The following is a 17,742-nucleotide window of genomic DNA, read 5'->3' as shown; positions in this document are numbered from 1 at the left end:
AAAAGCCAATCTGAATGCATTTCTTTAAACATAAATTTTTAACTCAAAAGATAAATGCAAATTAAATATATCCACAGAGGAATGCATTCAAGTTACTTTATTTCACTTAGAGAATTTCGTATTTTGTTTTGTTCATTGATTGTCAAGCAACACCTAGAAGGAAAGATGGAAATGAATGAAGAGAAGGAAGAGAAGTACAGCTGCATTGGCTTGCCTCTCAGTAAGATTACAGATACTTGCATGAATTCATGACAGATAATTATGTTCTATATATCACACTGACTTTTGTTACAGTGGTACTACCAAGTTCTGGCGAAGGTGAGGTACATTTGTTCTATCATTCACTGATAAAATAAGTATATTCATTCTTAAAATCAGCATCTGTCAAGAGCTTTCAAAACCAGTATTTAATCTGGTAATACTGCATTAACTAGCTTTAACTTTTAAGAAAAAAAATAGATTTGTAAGAATATTTTTCTCAATATGTTAATGATAACAAAATATAGCAAAGTTTAAAAAAATTAAAACAGGAAATACAAGAAATGTACAAAAAGCGGAATCTTTAAATAAATTATGACATAGGCAAGGGTGGAAAATCAGATTATCTGTCAAAAATAAAATTGTTATTGACATGAGAAAACACAATTCAAAATTAAGGAGGAAAATCAGATGCAATAACTATTGTATTACAGAGCTTTACATGTTCACCAAATTTCATGCTCTCTCTTCTGCAGAATGGGGTTGTCATTTGTAAATAATCGTTGAACCAGTTATTACATTTCCTAGCTCCTCTTACCTCTGTATGTGTCCATGGGACTTTTGATTGTGAATAGAAGATGAGAAGAATTGATGTGTGCCATTCTCAGCCAAGGCTTTTTTAAAGAAGAGAATGTGTCTCCTCCACGTTTTTGTTTGTTTGTTTGGTTTTGTTCTTACACATATCTTGTACAGAAGCATTAAATAACTACAATGCCCTAGAGAATGGCAGACACATAAGATGAAAGGAGCCAGGTCCAGGCAGCACTCCACAGAACAGGTCTCCCCGAGACACAGAAGTGTGCCACTTGTATGCAAAGCCAAAATAAGCCTCTATTGTGTTTGAATCTTTATGTGTTTTGAGGCTATTTTTAGCAGCTTTTGTTACCCTAACTAGTTCAGAAATCTACTTGGTATAGTGAAAGAAAAGCACTGAGAAGCTTAACTACTTTTTGCTGGGTTGCAAAATTGTAATTTCTAATAAAATTACAAGATCTGTATAAGTTCGTGCATTTTATGATTTCTACTCCAAAATATTTTTGTTATTCCTTAAGTATAAACATAATTTTACATATTTATGTATTTATTTATTTAATGTCAATCACTCTGTGGCCCAGGCTGGGGTACAGTGGCACTATCTCAGCTCACTGCAACCTCTGCCTCCTGCATTCAAGCGATCCTCCTGCCTCAGTCTCCTGAGTAGCTGGCACTACAGGTGTCCACCACCACACAGGGCTAATTTTTGAATTTTTTTGCAGAGACGAAGTTTAGTCACGTTGCCCAGTCTGGTCTCAAACTCCTGGGCTCAAGCAATTATTCTGTCTTGGCTTCCTAAAGTGCTGGGATTACAGGCATGAGCTACCACGGCTGGCCTTATAATTTAAATACGATGATATGTACATGCGTGTATACACACAGACAATCATAAGTGCATAGTCTTATGGGTTTTGAAAAATGTATATACTCATCTAACCTGTGTACCCACGCATTACCCTGGGAAGTTCTCTGTGCTTCTTTCCTGCTGTTGCCCTCTTCCCAAGGCAATTGCTCCTTTGATTTCTATTGTCACAGATTAGATTTGCCTATCCTGAAACTTATATAAATGCGATCTTGACATATCTACTACAAGTATTTTTCTTTACTTTTTAAAAATATTTTAGTTTGAGATAACTGTGCATACATAGAAAGTTAAAAATATTTTACAAAGAGTTCTTATACTCTCAACTTCTCCTAGAGTTAACATGCTACATAACCAATTAACATTGTTTGTAGTGCACATTTCTGTTGACCATATAATTATAAACTGAGAGCTTATACTTTGAATTTAATTCAGAAATGAAAACTAAGTTGCTCATTACATTACCTTAAATGATAATGAAGTAAATATTTTTAATTATTATAACCACTTGTCATCTATACAGAGTATTCTACAAATATTTTTTCTGTTGTTAAACTTTTTCAAACTATGGATCTGAGGCCTTCACTATGGTAAGTAGGTCCATATTTTTATTTCCTGGCTACAATTTAATACAACTAAGTTACCATATTTGCTCTGACAAAATCTCTTTCATTATAGAGAAACTTACCTTAAAAAGACAAAACTGTAGGATAACTAGATTTCTGCAAAGATAGTCCAAGTTACTTGTGATAGTTGTAAATTGAATTTATTATATTTTATATCACATTATTTTTACATGTGTTATTATTATGTCTTTAAAATTAAGTGTGTAATCTGAGAATAGGTGGAGAAAATTGGATGAATCACATGGTAAAATACGTAAGATCCAGTTTTTGGTGATAGTCAATACTTTGCTTTGTTTAATATACTCGTATTTGCATCAGTACCCAAGCAGCTACTTTCATTGATTGAACTGCATAATCAGGGGTCATGACAAAATCCTTGAAAGAGACAGAACCATCTTTCTAAACTGTGCTAAGGACGTCAATGCCCAGTGGATATATATCAAGAGCTAATTTAAAATATACTATTGGAAGATGATTTTATTGTCAATCCAGAATTTCCCAATTTTCTGGATGCTATTTTTTTTTCATGGTTCCATTCAAATGAACACAGGAAAACAAGAATATTGTACAGTCTGACTCAGATTTCAAGGGGGGTGAGTACCTGTACCATACTGAGCCAGAATCTCTTCTTGGGGAGCTTGGCAATAGGATTAAGATATTCCAGCCTCGTCTCTCTCTTCTCTTAGGTAGAGAAGATACAAAACTGGAAATATAATGTAATGCATGTTCTACCATGAAATCTGAAAAACAGCAAATACCAGTTTCCAACAAGAAACAAAAATAAAACTAATATGCAAAAAGATGAGAAAAACTTTTCTGCTGGCGTCCAAGTATCTGATTTCAATTCATTCCCGAGACCTACTTTTAGATGTGTCTTAAGATCCTAACCAATCAAACTCTTATGATAAAATACCTTTTACTTATATAAGGACAAGTAGGTGTATTTTGCTTGCCCTCAAGAGTTACAATAAAACTCTATTGTGTTTTCAACTTTATGTTCTCACTAAATATTTGTATTATATTTAAATTATCTTAATTTACATTATAATGAAAATTAAGAGTATTTAGTGAATGAGACTCCACAGTAATTATAGGTATGGAACTATTTTAGATGAATATTTGACCTGTTTGGATACTTCTTGAGCACATAGTCACGCTACGATTCACACATTGTGCATTTCAATCTAATATACTAAATAATGATGAGCAAGTACACTTAGGGAGCACTAACTCTTATTGTCCTTGGCTTAGTTAAAAGTGAATTCCCGGTCATGTCCAAAGAAGGGCTATCTTATGAGGCTAGATTTTCAACAGAATTCTTGGTCCACCAAGAGATAGTATAACCCACCGCATCAAATAACATATATTCTACATTGTGGTTGTGAAATAATCCTAAAGGTTATGAAACATGGTAAGCTGTGTCTTTGTTTTAGAATTAGCACTTTACAATCCATGCTCACTTCCATGTAATAATGTCACTGAGCCCTCAAGGTTTAGCAAGTTCTTTAGCTAAAAGTATAATCAACTTTTGCTTTGATCCTGCTTGAAACTTCTCAGAACACTTAAAGCTGATGTATTGCCTAAACCAACATAAAGAATGAAAATTATTTGCTCTCTGAAATAGGACCTGAATGCAACTTGAAAAATCTAATCAAAACATCACAAATCTCAGATATAATTTTATTTGATATACTGTAGAGAAAATGGCATATTAGGTTGATATTCCACTTTTTATAAAATGTACTCTAAAATATGATATTCTTACATTAAAATACTTTTCCAGAGCAAAACTAAACAAAGCCAGATTATGCTATTTAGATATATTATATTTGTTTCTGTTTCTCTCTCTTTTATTTTTGTTCTTGCTCAAGGTCGATTGTAATTCACTCAAGTTTGAACTAATTATGCAGCTTGAGTGAAGCAAAATAAAATATTTAAAGTCTTATTTAAGAAACAATAGATACTTTATATATGTTTGACTATAGATTTTTCTACAGGTTTTCTATCCATTCTATCCCTGCAATTCTCCCTTTACCCTCCAACGCATATGCACGACTGCCATATTACTAAATCCAATGGAAAATCCAAGTTTCCTCCTGACTCACCACTGGCATTTTACGCAGATGCTCCTTCCTCCTTGATGAAATCTTATCCCTTGGCTCGCAGAACCCCAAATATCCTTGGTATTCCTCTCCCCTCACTGCCTCTCTTTCTCTGCCTTCTTTGATGGTTCCTATTTCTGTTCTCAGCTCCATGTTGAAATGTTCAATGCTCTATCCTTGGTTAGCTTCTCTTTTTTATCTGTACTTACTCCCTGGGTGAGCTCATCTAGTCTATTGCTTTAAAATTCCATATCTAAAAACTCTCATTTTTCTCCAGCAAAGGCCTCTCTCCTAAACTCCGGATTCATGTATTCAACTGCCTACTCAAAATCACCATTTGAATGTCTAAGAGACATTGAAGATTCAGCATATTGTATAATGAACTCCTGAAATTTTCCCCAAACCTGCCCCACCTATAGCCTTCCTAATCACAGTAATGGCAATCATCCTTCTTAGTTGTCGAGGTTGTGAAAGTTGTCAGAATCAAAATGTAGGCACTAATGTTAAGAAAACCCTGATAAATAGAGCCAGGAAAGGCCATGAAGTGAGTGTTGTGCTTGTATGCTGGAGAACAAAAATTGTCATGAAAGACAGCAAAAAACACAACCTGGCAAAAAGACCATTGCAATCTTTCACCAAAAATACTTCTGCAAGGGTATCCTCCCAGCAGCTGCCTGTTCAACCTCAGACTCGTGTCACCCTTGTTATTGAAGGATAATTATTCAAGAACAATTATGTAATCTTCCTCATTTTGACCTTTAAAAATCTTTGTATTCTTTTACCCCCTTAACTATGCACATAGGTTACTATCACATGCATATTGCCATTGTGATGCATTATTCCCAGATAAATATCTTTTCTTTTATAGAGCCTCTTTCTGTTTGTTGTCTAGGATGACAAAGTCAAAATATTGAAATTATTTTTCACTCATCATTTTTTCTCATGCCCTATATCCAATATATCAGCAAGTCATGCTGACTCTATCTTCAAAATACTACTAAAATTTACCACTTCTAGGCACATTTGCATTTAAATACAAATTATGAAGTACATTGTTTTCATTGAATAGAGATGTGCAGTAGTTATGCATATTTTTAGAAAATGCAGATTGGTCATATTAAGTCATTAATAAAAATTATAAGATGTTTGAATCCCACCACTGGTTAGCCATGCCATTTTTACAGTTATCTAATAGCACTAAGCCTTAGTTTGCTTATATTAAAAAATGTAATTAAGATCACTAACCTAAAGGAATTTCTGTAAGAAAGAATTCTGATCTCTAAGGTTTCATCTCAAAGAATCATAGCTCTAAAATAACAGGGGGTGGAGGAAGAAAAGAAAACTAAAATGCCCAATATAAATCTTTTTTAGTACAACTTACTCAAGGCTAACTTTTGTGTTGCTTGCAGAATCTCTTCCATGTGGTCAGCTGTGTTACACTGTGAATTCAGTACTTCTACCAATTCCCACTGTAAAATGAAAGATGGATTCAATATTTCAAGTCTGGGTTTTACTATAAAGTAGGAAAACAGATAACAAGCTGGTTTGGAGGGAAAGTGATGGTTTGGAGGGAAGAAGAACTTGAATGTAGAGTATCATATATGAGAGACCCAAAGAAGAAGAAAAGAGAGCCCCCTCAAACGTTAGAAATATTGCCAGAAGCTCAGCAGGAGGCAGGGGACTATAATATATAGTTGAACTTTTGGAGGATGATGACATCTTTAGGAGAAAGAACAGAAATAAAAAGACCTAAGAAGACAAGGCAGTGGAGCCAAAAATCTTTTCCTAACCTCAGCTTTTGAGCTTTTGTAGCTCTAGTTGCAACCAGCATAGGAATATTACACTTGCATATTTTTTCTCTTGTCCAAGAAAACATGCTATGTTTTAAAAGCTTTTTCTGGCAAGTAAAAGGGCTTCTGTTGATTAATGTACCTTACGAAATCAACCTGTGATTTACTAAAATGTTGTCCATGACATTCAGGACATCAAACTGCCTTCTATATGAAGCACTTCTTAACAAAATCACTTTAATAATTCAGTGGCCTAGCTTCTGTGGATACATTCTAACACAGACCTAGCTTATCTAAAATTCCACTCTGCAACAAGCAGAGGACAAGCAGGATGCTGCACGGAATCTGCTTGAAGGCCATTTGCAGTGTGACATCATTAAGAGCAGCAAAACTGTGAAGTCAGAGATCTGGGCTTTAATTCTACCACTTTCACAGTTTTTGCCTTGATAAGCTATTTCTCCTTCTGTGAAATGTACACCTTCCTTGCAGTAATTTTGTGAGCATTCAATGAGATCAAGTGCAATGAAAATAAAGCAACTGGCACAGCTGCAGACTAATGTCAGGTATTGAAACCTTTTTGCCTCATTTGTCAGCATTTGTACTAGGGAGCATAAGATAGATAATTAGGCTCTATCCAAACAGGCATGGAGCCGTTATGAAATTATTTTGAAGAGTACATAGAATTTCCTTCCTGGACAGCCCAGGTGATTGATTTTTTCCACTGATTGACTCTTGTGAAAACTGTTCTCAATATTTCCCCTTCTTTTCCTATAAACCTAAGAATAATCCAGAAAGACAGCTTGAATGCAGTCAATAAAAATGTGAAACATGTTCCCAAGAATATGGAAGTATTCTTATTATGGTCTCTGAAGTTCTAATATTGTTACTTGATGATCTTGAAATGAAAGTGCACCTATTATTGGTTGATAGCATTACTTTTCCCATATCATGTTCTCCGGAATATGAAACTAGATTGAACTGGCAACCTTATTTTAAAGGTATTTTAATTTAAATATGTAAATGTCTAAAATTTTATTATGCACACTTTTGCCACAGGAACATATGTTGGATTTTTTATACACTTGCTTTTGTATTAAATATAAGTAGAAATGAAAAAAGATGCTCCAATACAATGTTACTATAAAAACCATATGATTATAAAAAAATTGTAACTTCTGAGAGCTTCCTAACTTCAATAAAGAGACACGATATGACCAATATGGAAACAATTGTTAAAGAAGGTAAAATCTATTAAGCAGCAGTGATCTGATTTTAACAATTCAGACTTAATGAAACATTCAGAATATGCTATTACTGATACTGTTCATTTAAATATGCTATTACTGATATTGTTTCATTAGGTATACAATTTCTTGCTCAGTGTTTTCATGCCTAAGTGACCTCTAAATTGGTCTGCTGCAAATCACTGCTAATAGATTCACAACAATCTACACCACTCAACCGTTTACAGAGACTGAACGACACAGAGGAGAGGTTCAGATTTCTCAGGAGACGGATAAATCTTCAAAACCAAAATATGCTTCTTTTCCCTCCGGTTTCTCTCTTTCTCTCTTTTTCCCTCACCTTTTGCTTCTCCCTTCACTTTCACTTTTATCTCCCTATTCCTCCTACACTCTCTCTTCTCTTTCCTTCCATCACCCCCCACCAGTTTTCACATACACATAGCAGCTGTGAGTACAACTGAGAAGAATCTTAGAGTGGAATGCTTTGCTTTCTAGAGTAACAGACCACATTGCTCAAAATTGTGATTCATAGACATATGAGTAGTGGAATTTCTCTGTTACTCTATTATACATGACAATCTTATCCGTGAGCCTAAAGCCAATACACTAGTTATCACTGGAATGTAAAAGGGGGAACAGATTCTGAAGTTTGCCAGCATTAGTTCAAATCCTGAATCTCACTACCTATATAGCCTGGAGGAAGTTATGTATCTTTGCAGTGTGTCTTCGTCTGTTCAGGCTGCTATAACAATATCATAAACTGGGTGATTTATAAACAGCAAACATTTATTTCTTACAGTTCTGGAATCTGGAAAGTCCAAAATCAAGGCACCACCAGATTCAGTGTCTGGTAAAGACATGTTTCCTTAACTACGTAAATGCCTAACATTTTATTATGTACGTTTATGAACTTTCTTTTGTATTAAATATAAGTAGAAATGAAGAGGTGTCCAATTACAATGTTACTGTAAGAAACATATGATTATAGAAATATTGTAACTTTTGAGAGCTTCCTAACTTCAATAAGGGGACACAATAAGATAGCACCTTCTCTCTGAGACCTCACACAATGGAAGGTGTTAGCTAGCTTGTTGTGTTCTCTTTTATAAGGGCACTAATCTCCATCATGAGGGAGCCCTCATGATCTAATTATCTCTCAAGAACCCCAACTCCTAATACCATTACCTTGAAGGTTAGGATTTTAACATCTGAATTTTGGGCAGGACACAAACAACCAGAACACAGCATAGAGCTTTTGCTTTTCATATTGATTAAATAATGCATTTATTTAATAAATGTTTATTGTTTATTTACTCTAGCTAGAAACTGCTCAATGACCTGGTAATATACCAATAAAACAGACAAAGCCCTTGACCCATTGGAGCCTATAATCTGGTTAGAGGGGGCAGATTATAAACAAATATAGAAAAATGTGAAGAAATGATAACTGCCATAAAGATAATGCATATGAAATGCTTAGTAGCATGGTTGGAATGTAGTAAATGCTCAGTAAGTATTTACTAATTCAAGTTAATTTTCAGATAAGGTTACCTGGTAGGAAAGCAATATCCAACATGAGATGAACATAGTCATTAATCTTAGCCCTGGGCTGAAAACACCATGGAGGCAATGACTGCCTTGAAGCAAGGGAGGATCTGCCAACTGCCTGGATAGAGGGGTATATAGTGCATTTCTCCTCTCCTCTATGCAGCCATCTGCCCTCCGGCCCCTGAAAGGTGAAAATAAAGGCCATTTTGTTCTGCCCATAAAATAGTGTGTTCAGTGCCAGAGAAAACGAAAGTTGTTATTTTACCCTGACAAGGTCACTAATAAAACTAATATATAAGGATGTATTGATTTTTTTGGAGTTAGTTTTTTTTGTTGTTGTTTTCCTTGAAGTTTTATGTTTACCGTGCCCAAGTAAAAGGGGATTTATTTTGGATTCCAATAAGTTCCATCAAGGAGTCATTTCAGAGTTTCCTTTGAAAATAAGTGCGTGGCAAGAAGATGACCTGTGTGTTCACATAATTGCAACTAGCTGCAGGAAAGGGGAGCAGAGCCCTGTGAGGCCTGGGAATGTCTCTTCTATAAATAGAGGAGTAAAAGAGCAGCTTAGAGACATGAGAGGGAACAGCAGGGGATAGTGAAACAGGAAAACACCCAATTAAAAGTCAGAGGCTTGTGTTCTATAGACCACTTGGCATTTATGCATACGTAATTAAACAACAAAGCAATGTGAGACTTGATATTTGGGAGGTTGCCCTGCCTGTCCTGTACTGGCCACCTCCAGCAACTTCAGAGAAATGAAACCATTAAGTGGGGAGCGCTGCATCTCTCCCCTGATGTGCACTTAATTTGTCACTGGGGCCATCATCCCTTAGAATAGCAATGTTTGGGCTGTTTCATGCTGAATTGGCAATGCCACTGAGTTACTCCATAAGGGAAGTCCAATTCATTCCCCTAATTTATGCCTTTTAAAGCTCTCTGCTTACCGGAATCAATCTAATGGGCCATTTATGACACAATAATACTCATTCTTTTGTGCTGCCTCTGCCAGATTTATCAAATCATTTGGAGGGTTTAGTATGGTATAATTTTAGTCGTCTGGAGTAAAGCACGACATGCCACTACTAACTGCAGATTGCTTTGGGGATAAAGGGGATATACATTATTTTACAAATAATATATTGGTATGTTTGTGTATGTGTTTAAGTACTCATCACATAATGCCTTGGGATAGAAACAGAAAATAGTGGCAGCAATTTGTTACAGGCTGAAGATATTTATAAACCATGATTATAAATTTAACACGTGCTGGAGGAGTCAAAGCTTATTTGTGCTGAAGGCTAAAGGGGCCGTAGGGCATCATTGCTTAAGAGTTACAGGATTTCAGATAACCACTGCTACCCCCAATTTTGTTTTACAAAGTCTGAAAGCATAGCTTCCCTCCTTTGCTTCCACCTTATTTGCTTGGGTTGTCCCCAGAAAAGTCAAGAATCTTTGATGTACCAAATACTTTCTCTGTGATACTAAGAGAAATTAGAGGATCATAGGATAAGTCTGAGGATAAAATAAGACTAAATATATAAGGGTCTTGGCCAGGCACAAGGGTTCATACCTATAATCCCAGCTTTCGGGAAGTCAAGGAAGGAGGATCACTGGAGCCCAGGAGTTCATGGCTGCAATGAGCTGTGATCACTCTACTGCACTCCAGCCTGGACAACAGACTGAGACCCCATTTCTAAAAAAACAAAATTGTAAAGCAAAAGGGCCTTAGCACATGGGAAAGTGGTCAAAAGCTGATGATGTATTTGAGGGAAAGTAAGTAAAGTAGCATATCTGGAGTACGGTGAATCCAGGAGAGCATGAGACAAGAATTCAGAGAAGCACCATTCTCTACACAGTTTGTAGCAGAGTGACTGATGTATGGCGATTACTGATTGAATACCTTGGGGAAGGAATGAAAGAAAAACCGAGGGAGGAAGATTATTATTGCCATGATTTTAAATTATGTAGCTGGCATACCTTACTTCCCCAGCATGCTCCATTTTGTTTTATCCACTGTCCACACTTTTATTTTAGTGGGCATGAGGAAAGGAAGGGGTTGGGGCTTTTTTATTTCCTTGCTTATTTCGCGTCTAAGATAACGTGCCATGTTTGAAATAATACAGCCGTGTCCTAACACAGACAAGTCCCAATTCCATTTCTGACACTTTCTAGTTAGGTGACTTTAGGCGGGTTACTTTCTGAATCTCAGTTTCCTTTCCTATAGTAGGGACAGTAATGCCTGCACCTTAGGATCATCATGGGAATTAGATGAGCACCTACGGTAGTAGTAATAGCTGCATTCTTAAAGGAGGCAGACGCAAGGTGATATGGAGCAGTTCTCTAGCATACGTGCATGCACACACACGTGCACACACACACACACATTCTACTGGGATCTTCCCTTTGAACAGCTTCTCGTTCCTTCCTCAGATGCTTCAAGCCTCCTGCATCACTCACAAGTAGTTTATAGTGGGGTGCATTGCTCTCAAGCTCTTTTTTTTTCCTATTCATTCTTCAGAATTCCAGTTGTGACTCAATGTTTACAAGGCACTGATCTCTGAATTTAGTAGGGTTTCTATATCCACTGGAGTTACACAATCAAAATAAACTCAGTAATTTTTTTTCTTATATTCCCCAGGGGTATTGAAATCTGAACAAATGTCCATTCCTTAATGAATCAGGCCAGTCCATTCCTGGAGGCTGTTAGGGAGGGACAATTGCTCTGAAGCAGGATCCTGGCAATGACTAGAAAATAATCTTGTGATATCCCCCAAAAGGACTATGGACACATTTTATACGAGTCTTGTTGTATCCCTACAGAAACCTTTCAGCAACTTTTCCTTCCAGACAGCATATTTTACCGAATGTATCTGTAATACAAATATTATTTCTGTGCCTTTTTCTTTTCTGCTTCTTGCTCACTAAAACATAGCTAGTGTAACTAGTGCTTATGTTTAAGTATCCCGGTGATGTGAAGGAGGCAGTTGAGAAACATCTGCTTATTTGGGATGAAAACGCAAATGTGTCTTAAGGTGTACCTAGGAATTACCTGAAGAAGTTGTTTTTTAAAAGGTAGATTCATGGGCTCTATTAGTCATGGGCTCATATGCTGATTCAGAATCCAAGAATTTTGGATCAAAAGCACTGCATTTTAATAGATTTTCCAGTTGATTCCTATGTAGGGTTTAGGAAGAGTTCAATTTATAGGTAATCAATCTGAATAACTCGGGAACCATTTGGATCACATATAATTTGCCTGCTTTTCTAAGGGTCAAACTATTGCTAGTGCACGTGAACAATGACACTGATATTCACTGAGAATTCATTGTATACCCAGAGTTCTGCCAGACCCTTGCTATGCAGAAGCTCATTTACTCTTTCCAGCAAACATATGAAAAAGTTTGATTATTCCCATTTTCCTGATGAGTCAATACAGTCTCAGAGAGATTAAGCTTGTAGGAGGTCAGTCACACAGCCAGCAGATGATAGAAAGCAACCTGTCCATCACAAAGCCTATCTTATGGCCCCTGAAGGATTAACGTCTCATTTTTCGTAACAAATTTTTACACACTGTCCTTTAAAATTACTTCCTGAGAGGCCAAGGCAGTTGGATCACCTGAGATCAGGAGTTTGAGACCAGCCTGACCAACATAGTGAAACCTCGTCTCTACAAAAAATACAAAAAATTAGCCAGGCGTAGTGGCGAGTGCCTGTAATCCCGGCTACTCAGGAAGCTGAGGTAGGAGAATCGCTTGAACCTGGGAGGCGGAGGTTGCAGAGAGCCAAGATCATGCCATTGAACTCCAGCCTGGACAACAAGAGCGAAACTCCGTCTCAAGAAAAAAAAAAAAAAAAAGTACTTCCTGGGTTATTTATCTAATTTATGTTTATCAAACTGAGTTGGTTTCATTAGTTACAAACTTTTATGACTTGTGTTTCTGATTATTATGAAAATATGCTTTTCCTACAGTGCCTTGGTAGTTAAATCCACGTTACTATCTGTCTGGCTTTTTAATAGAATGTACTTATTTGCACAATCCATTTCTTGGCCCAGCTGTAGATTAATTATAATGACCATGTTTATGTTTTTATGGGTGCTGTAATAAAATAATTTTTAAGTTCGTTATTTAAAATGCCAGATGATATAAAAGCCATTGTTGTTTTTTATTTTTATAAAAGATCTCCCAGTTTAAACTGCCTAAGTTCTAATCCAAGGACAGAAATTAATTTTTTGGTGTGAAGTTGAGAGCAATTTATGGAAGCTGATGGAAATAAATAAAGTGCTTTTTTTCTATGATATATGTGATATTTTTCTACAAAGTCAACAAATACATTTTAAGACAAAAAGCAATCACTGCCATACAACTCCTAGAATAACCTGCTGGATTTAGAAAAGTACAATAGTCCCTTTATGCTCGGAGGATAAGTTCCAAACCCCTGTGGATCACTGAAGCTACACAGAATACTGAATCCTATATACATGATGTTTTTCCATGTAGATACCTATGATAAAGTTTAATTTATAAATTAGGTACAGTAAGAGATAACAACAATAACTAATATTATAAAATAGAAAAACTATAACAATATGCCATGTTAGTACTCTTGCACCTTGGGGCCATTGTTAGGTAAAAATAAGGGTTACTTCAGCATAAGCACTGCAGTATGGAGATAGTTACTAAGTGACTAACAGGTTGGTAGTATGTACAATGTAGACACACTGGACAATGAAATGACTTATGTCTTGGGCAGGACTGGACAGGACCATGCGAGATTTCATCATGTTACTCAGAGTGGTATACAATTTTTTTTTTTTTTTTTTGAGATGGAGTTTTGCTCTTGTTGCCCAGGCTGGAGTGCAATGGCATGATCTCGGCTCAACGCAACCTCCGCCTCCCAGCTTCAAGTGATTCTCCTGCCTCAGCCTCCCGAGTAGCTGGGATTACAGGCATGGGCCACCATGCCTGGCTAATTTTGTATTGTTAGTAGAGACAGGGTTTCTCCATGTTGATCAGGCTGGTCTCAAACTCTCGACCTCAGGTGATCCACCTGCTTCAGCCTCCCAAAGTGCTGGGATTACAGGTGCAAGCCACCATGCCTGGCCCAGAATTTAAAACTTATGAATGAATTATTTACTTCCAGAATTTTCATTTAATATATTTGGACCTTGGGTTGATCATTGGTAACTGAAATCACAAAAAGAGAAACCATGGATAAGATGGTGATACCATACTGGAATTTTAGTTCAGTCACACATTCTAAGTGTGAACTGTTTGAATCCAACTCCTTTAGGGTTAAACTGTAGTTTAACCGTTGTCCACGTGTGATGTAAAAGCTACAATTAAGGTCTACAATTACATACTGCTTTGACCGCTGATGAACTCAAAAGGGCCTCAAATGGCCTAACCACAGGTTCACTTCTCCACTTTGCTCCTGGGAATAAGGTCCCTTAGCCAAACAATTCTACTGTCAAAGGATCAAGTGCAGTCTTGGAGTAGCAAGTTTTAAGTTTTTTTGTTGGCTCATGGAACTATTCAAATAAGCCAATCACATCTTTCTTACAGGAACTAGAGGGCACCTCCTCCTTTTGGTACTACAAAGCCTGCCTCCCATATCCTCTGGTTGTGCACTCTGTTCCCTTGTGCAATCCATGTAGCCCCACAGGGCACCCAGTCTCCTTCTCTTGCAGACTGTGAGTACATGTAACCAATACACTAATAATTTCTTTTTTATATATATATATATATATATTTGTATGGTACTTGAAGTTCTAGGGTACATGTGCACAACGTGCAGGTTTGTTACATATGTATACATGTGCCATGTTGGTGTGCTGCACCCGTTAACTCGTCATTTACATTAGGTGTATCTTCTAATACTATCCCTCCCCTCTCCCCTGACCCCACAACAGGCCCTTGTGTGTGATGTTCCCCTTCCTGTGTCCAAGTGTTCTCATTATTCAATTCCCACCTATGAGTGAGAACATGCGGCCAATACACTAACAATTTCATCTGTCCAGTGTAGGGTGTCTTATGTTTAACCATCTCTATAACCCTAGGGAGGGAATCCTCCCCTCACCAATGGCGTAATTGGAAGGTGATTAAAACACCATGCCATTCTTTTCACTCTTCATGTTCAGAATCTACAACTTCTTTTCTTTTCTTTTTTTTTTTTTTTTTTTTAAGATGAAGTCTCACTGTCTCCAGGCTGGAGTGCAGTGGTGCGATCTCGGCTCGCAACCTCAACCTTCCAGGTTCAAGCGATTCTCTTGCCTCAGCCTCCTGAGTAGCTGGGACTATAGGGCATGCGCCACCATGCCCAGCTAATTTTTGTATTTTTAGTAGAGACAGGGTTTCACCATGTTGGCCAGGATGGTCTCGACCTCTTGACCTCATGATCTGCCCGCCTTGGCCTCCCAAAGTGCCGGGATTACAGGCGTGAGCCACCGTGACCGGCCTAGAATCTGTAACTTCTATGAATCTAGCTGAGCGCTTCATGGTAGAAGAAGTTAACAGGGAATTCCATAGGTCAAACTTGCTTAGCCAATATCTATATGGTGAGAAATCCACTCATCCAGATTAACCAGCTTTAGAGACCAGAATATGCTTGGCATGGGAAATTGAGAGAGGAAACACTCATCATTCTGGGCATTTTGATGATACTGCACTCAAGGAATTATTTCTTCTGATCTTCCACTGCTGCCTTCAGTGAAAGCATCTGCTAAGTTTCCTTTCACTGGAGAATTATGCAAAATAGACAATCGGCATAGTTGTAAGAACACAATGTCCTTCAAAATTCACTCAAAAATTACTGAAAAAAACTAAAGAGAAAGTAAAAGTCACTCACAGTCTTACATATATTTCAATAAAAAGGAAATTCCATCCTTCCACTTCAAAAATCCCAGCTCTAAGAATCTGATGCACAGCCTTGTTTTTCCTAGACTTTCATAAACATAATTATATGTACACACGTACATGCATATGCATCATTTTGTTTCACAAAATTAGGATCATTCAATACATACAACTGTAACTTATTCTGTTTTTATATTTCCAACTCACAATACATCATGGTTATATTTTAAGGTCAATACACAGTTAATAACTCATCATTTATTTTTGTTAATTATCATTCTATTGTTTTTGGTGAACAATTTAACCAACCCCTAGTGTATTGGGACCTGCAGCTTATTTTCAGTATTTTGCCACTACAAACAGTATGCATAGACGTTGACATCAGATTAGGGTTTGAGGTGCATATCTATCACTTACTAGGTACCTTATCTGGGCAATTTACTTAATTTATCTAAATCTAATTTTCATTTTATACATACAATGGGGAATAAAATAACTTTTCAGTGTTGTCGTAAGACCAAAATAAGATTATGCACATAAATTGACAGTACATTCTATGTAACTGTTTAATAAGGGACATAATTTAGAAATCTAAGAACTATTGTTAAATGTCTTAGGTATTTTGCTTATTAAACAGTTTAGACTTTCCTCAACTCTAGTCATAGAACAGCTATGAATTTGCCATATTTTTGAGCTACCTTTACTCCTATTTACATAATATTATACGTAAGTCATTTCTTTACATTTAAAAAGTGAGTTGTCGTGAGGTGAAAATTTTATATTTCTACCACGAAATAATACATTTGAGTCTAATTATAATTTCATAGTAATCCTAAATTGTAATCAAAATATTAAATAATTAAAAAATATTAAATAATATATAATCTGCATTATTCAAAGACCAGTCAGAAGACAGAAATCACACAAGTAATTTCAGCAGGAGAAAAATTAATATAAAAAGGTATTAACTAGTAAAAGTGGTTAACTACTAAACAAGATTAAAAAAAAAAAAGCTTTCTAAGAAATAGGGACACAGTAGCTATAGGGAAAAGCTGCTACCTCCAGGGCTGAGGGAGAGCACTCAAGAAGTAAATGCAACTTGAAGAGCCCTAGCTCCCAGTGCTTAGATTCTGTCCAAATGAAGCTCTCTGGAAGAGGGAAAGGTTTGACATGACTTAGGGAAGAGCTTATGCACAGGAAACCACCAACTAAGATGTCAGTGAACTGGAGCTAGCCCAAAAGAAGAGAAACTAATTAAATATTGAATGCCACTGAATGTCCTGCACACCACTGACAGCCACAAGAGGAAGGAAAACACAGGAACCAAGATGACAAGCTCTTTGTTCTTTCTACACCTTCCCACATTTCTCTCGCATCCTCTATTGACAAAGCCCAGTATTGCACGACCTGTCAAGGGAGAAATATTTACTTGGTCAAGCTGAGCAAATACATCAAGGCAAAGAAGAGTGGATTTGGAGCTGAGAGGCAATGTAATCACTTGCTTATTTTTTCCCTTACCACCTAAAATCATCTTGTGTAGTCCTAGTGGGTTATGCACCATATGGGAAACACTGACATGAAAAACTCAGTTTTTGTTTGTTTGTTTGTTTGTTTGTTTTATTATACTTTAAGTTTTAGGGTACATATGTACAACGTGCAGGTTTGTTACATATGTATACATGTGCCATGTTGGTGTGCTGCTCCCATTAACTCGTCATTTAACATTAGGTATATCTCCTCTTGCTATCCCTCCCCCCTCCCCATAAAGACACATGCACACATAAGTTTATTGTGGCACTATTCACAATAGCAAAGACTTGGAACCAACCCAAATGTCCAACAATGATAGACTGGATTAAGAAAATGTGGCACATATACACCATGGAATACTATGCAGCCATAAAAAATGATGAGTTCACGTCCT

The 17,742-nt window shown here is 36.7% G+C and overlaps 1 long non-coding RNA gene across 1 annotated transcript in view; it reads left to right on the top strand.

Moving 5' to 3' along the window:
• The window catches only part of LOC129050823 (uncharacterized), a 45,907-nt gene that overhangs the window by 14,517 nt on the left and 13,648 nt on the right, over nt 1-17,742 (top strand). The window contains exon 2 of the long non-coding RNA XR_008514649.1: nt 14,529-14,656. This is a non-coding gene — a long non-coding RNA (uncharacterized LOC129050823). The remainder of the gene's footprint in view (nt 1-14,528; nt 14,657-17,742) is intronic.

The sequence above is a fragment of the Pongo abelii genome, chromosome 18 (assembly GCF_028885655.2).
Source record: "Pongo abelii isolate AG06213 chromosome 18, NHGRI_mPonAbe1-v2.0_pri, whole genome shotgun sequence".
In the NCBI taxonomy this organism is placed as follows: domain Eukaryota; kingdom Metazoa; phylum Chordata; class Mammalia; order Primates; family Hominidae; genus Pongo; species Pongo abelii.
The sequence above is the reverse complement of the archived record's forward strand: the minus strand, read 5'-3'. Positions and strand labels throughout refer to the sequence as shown.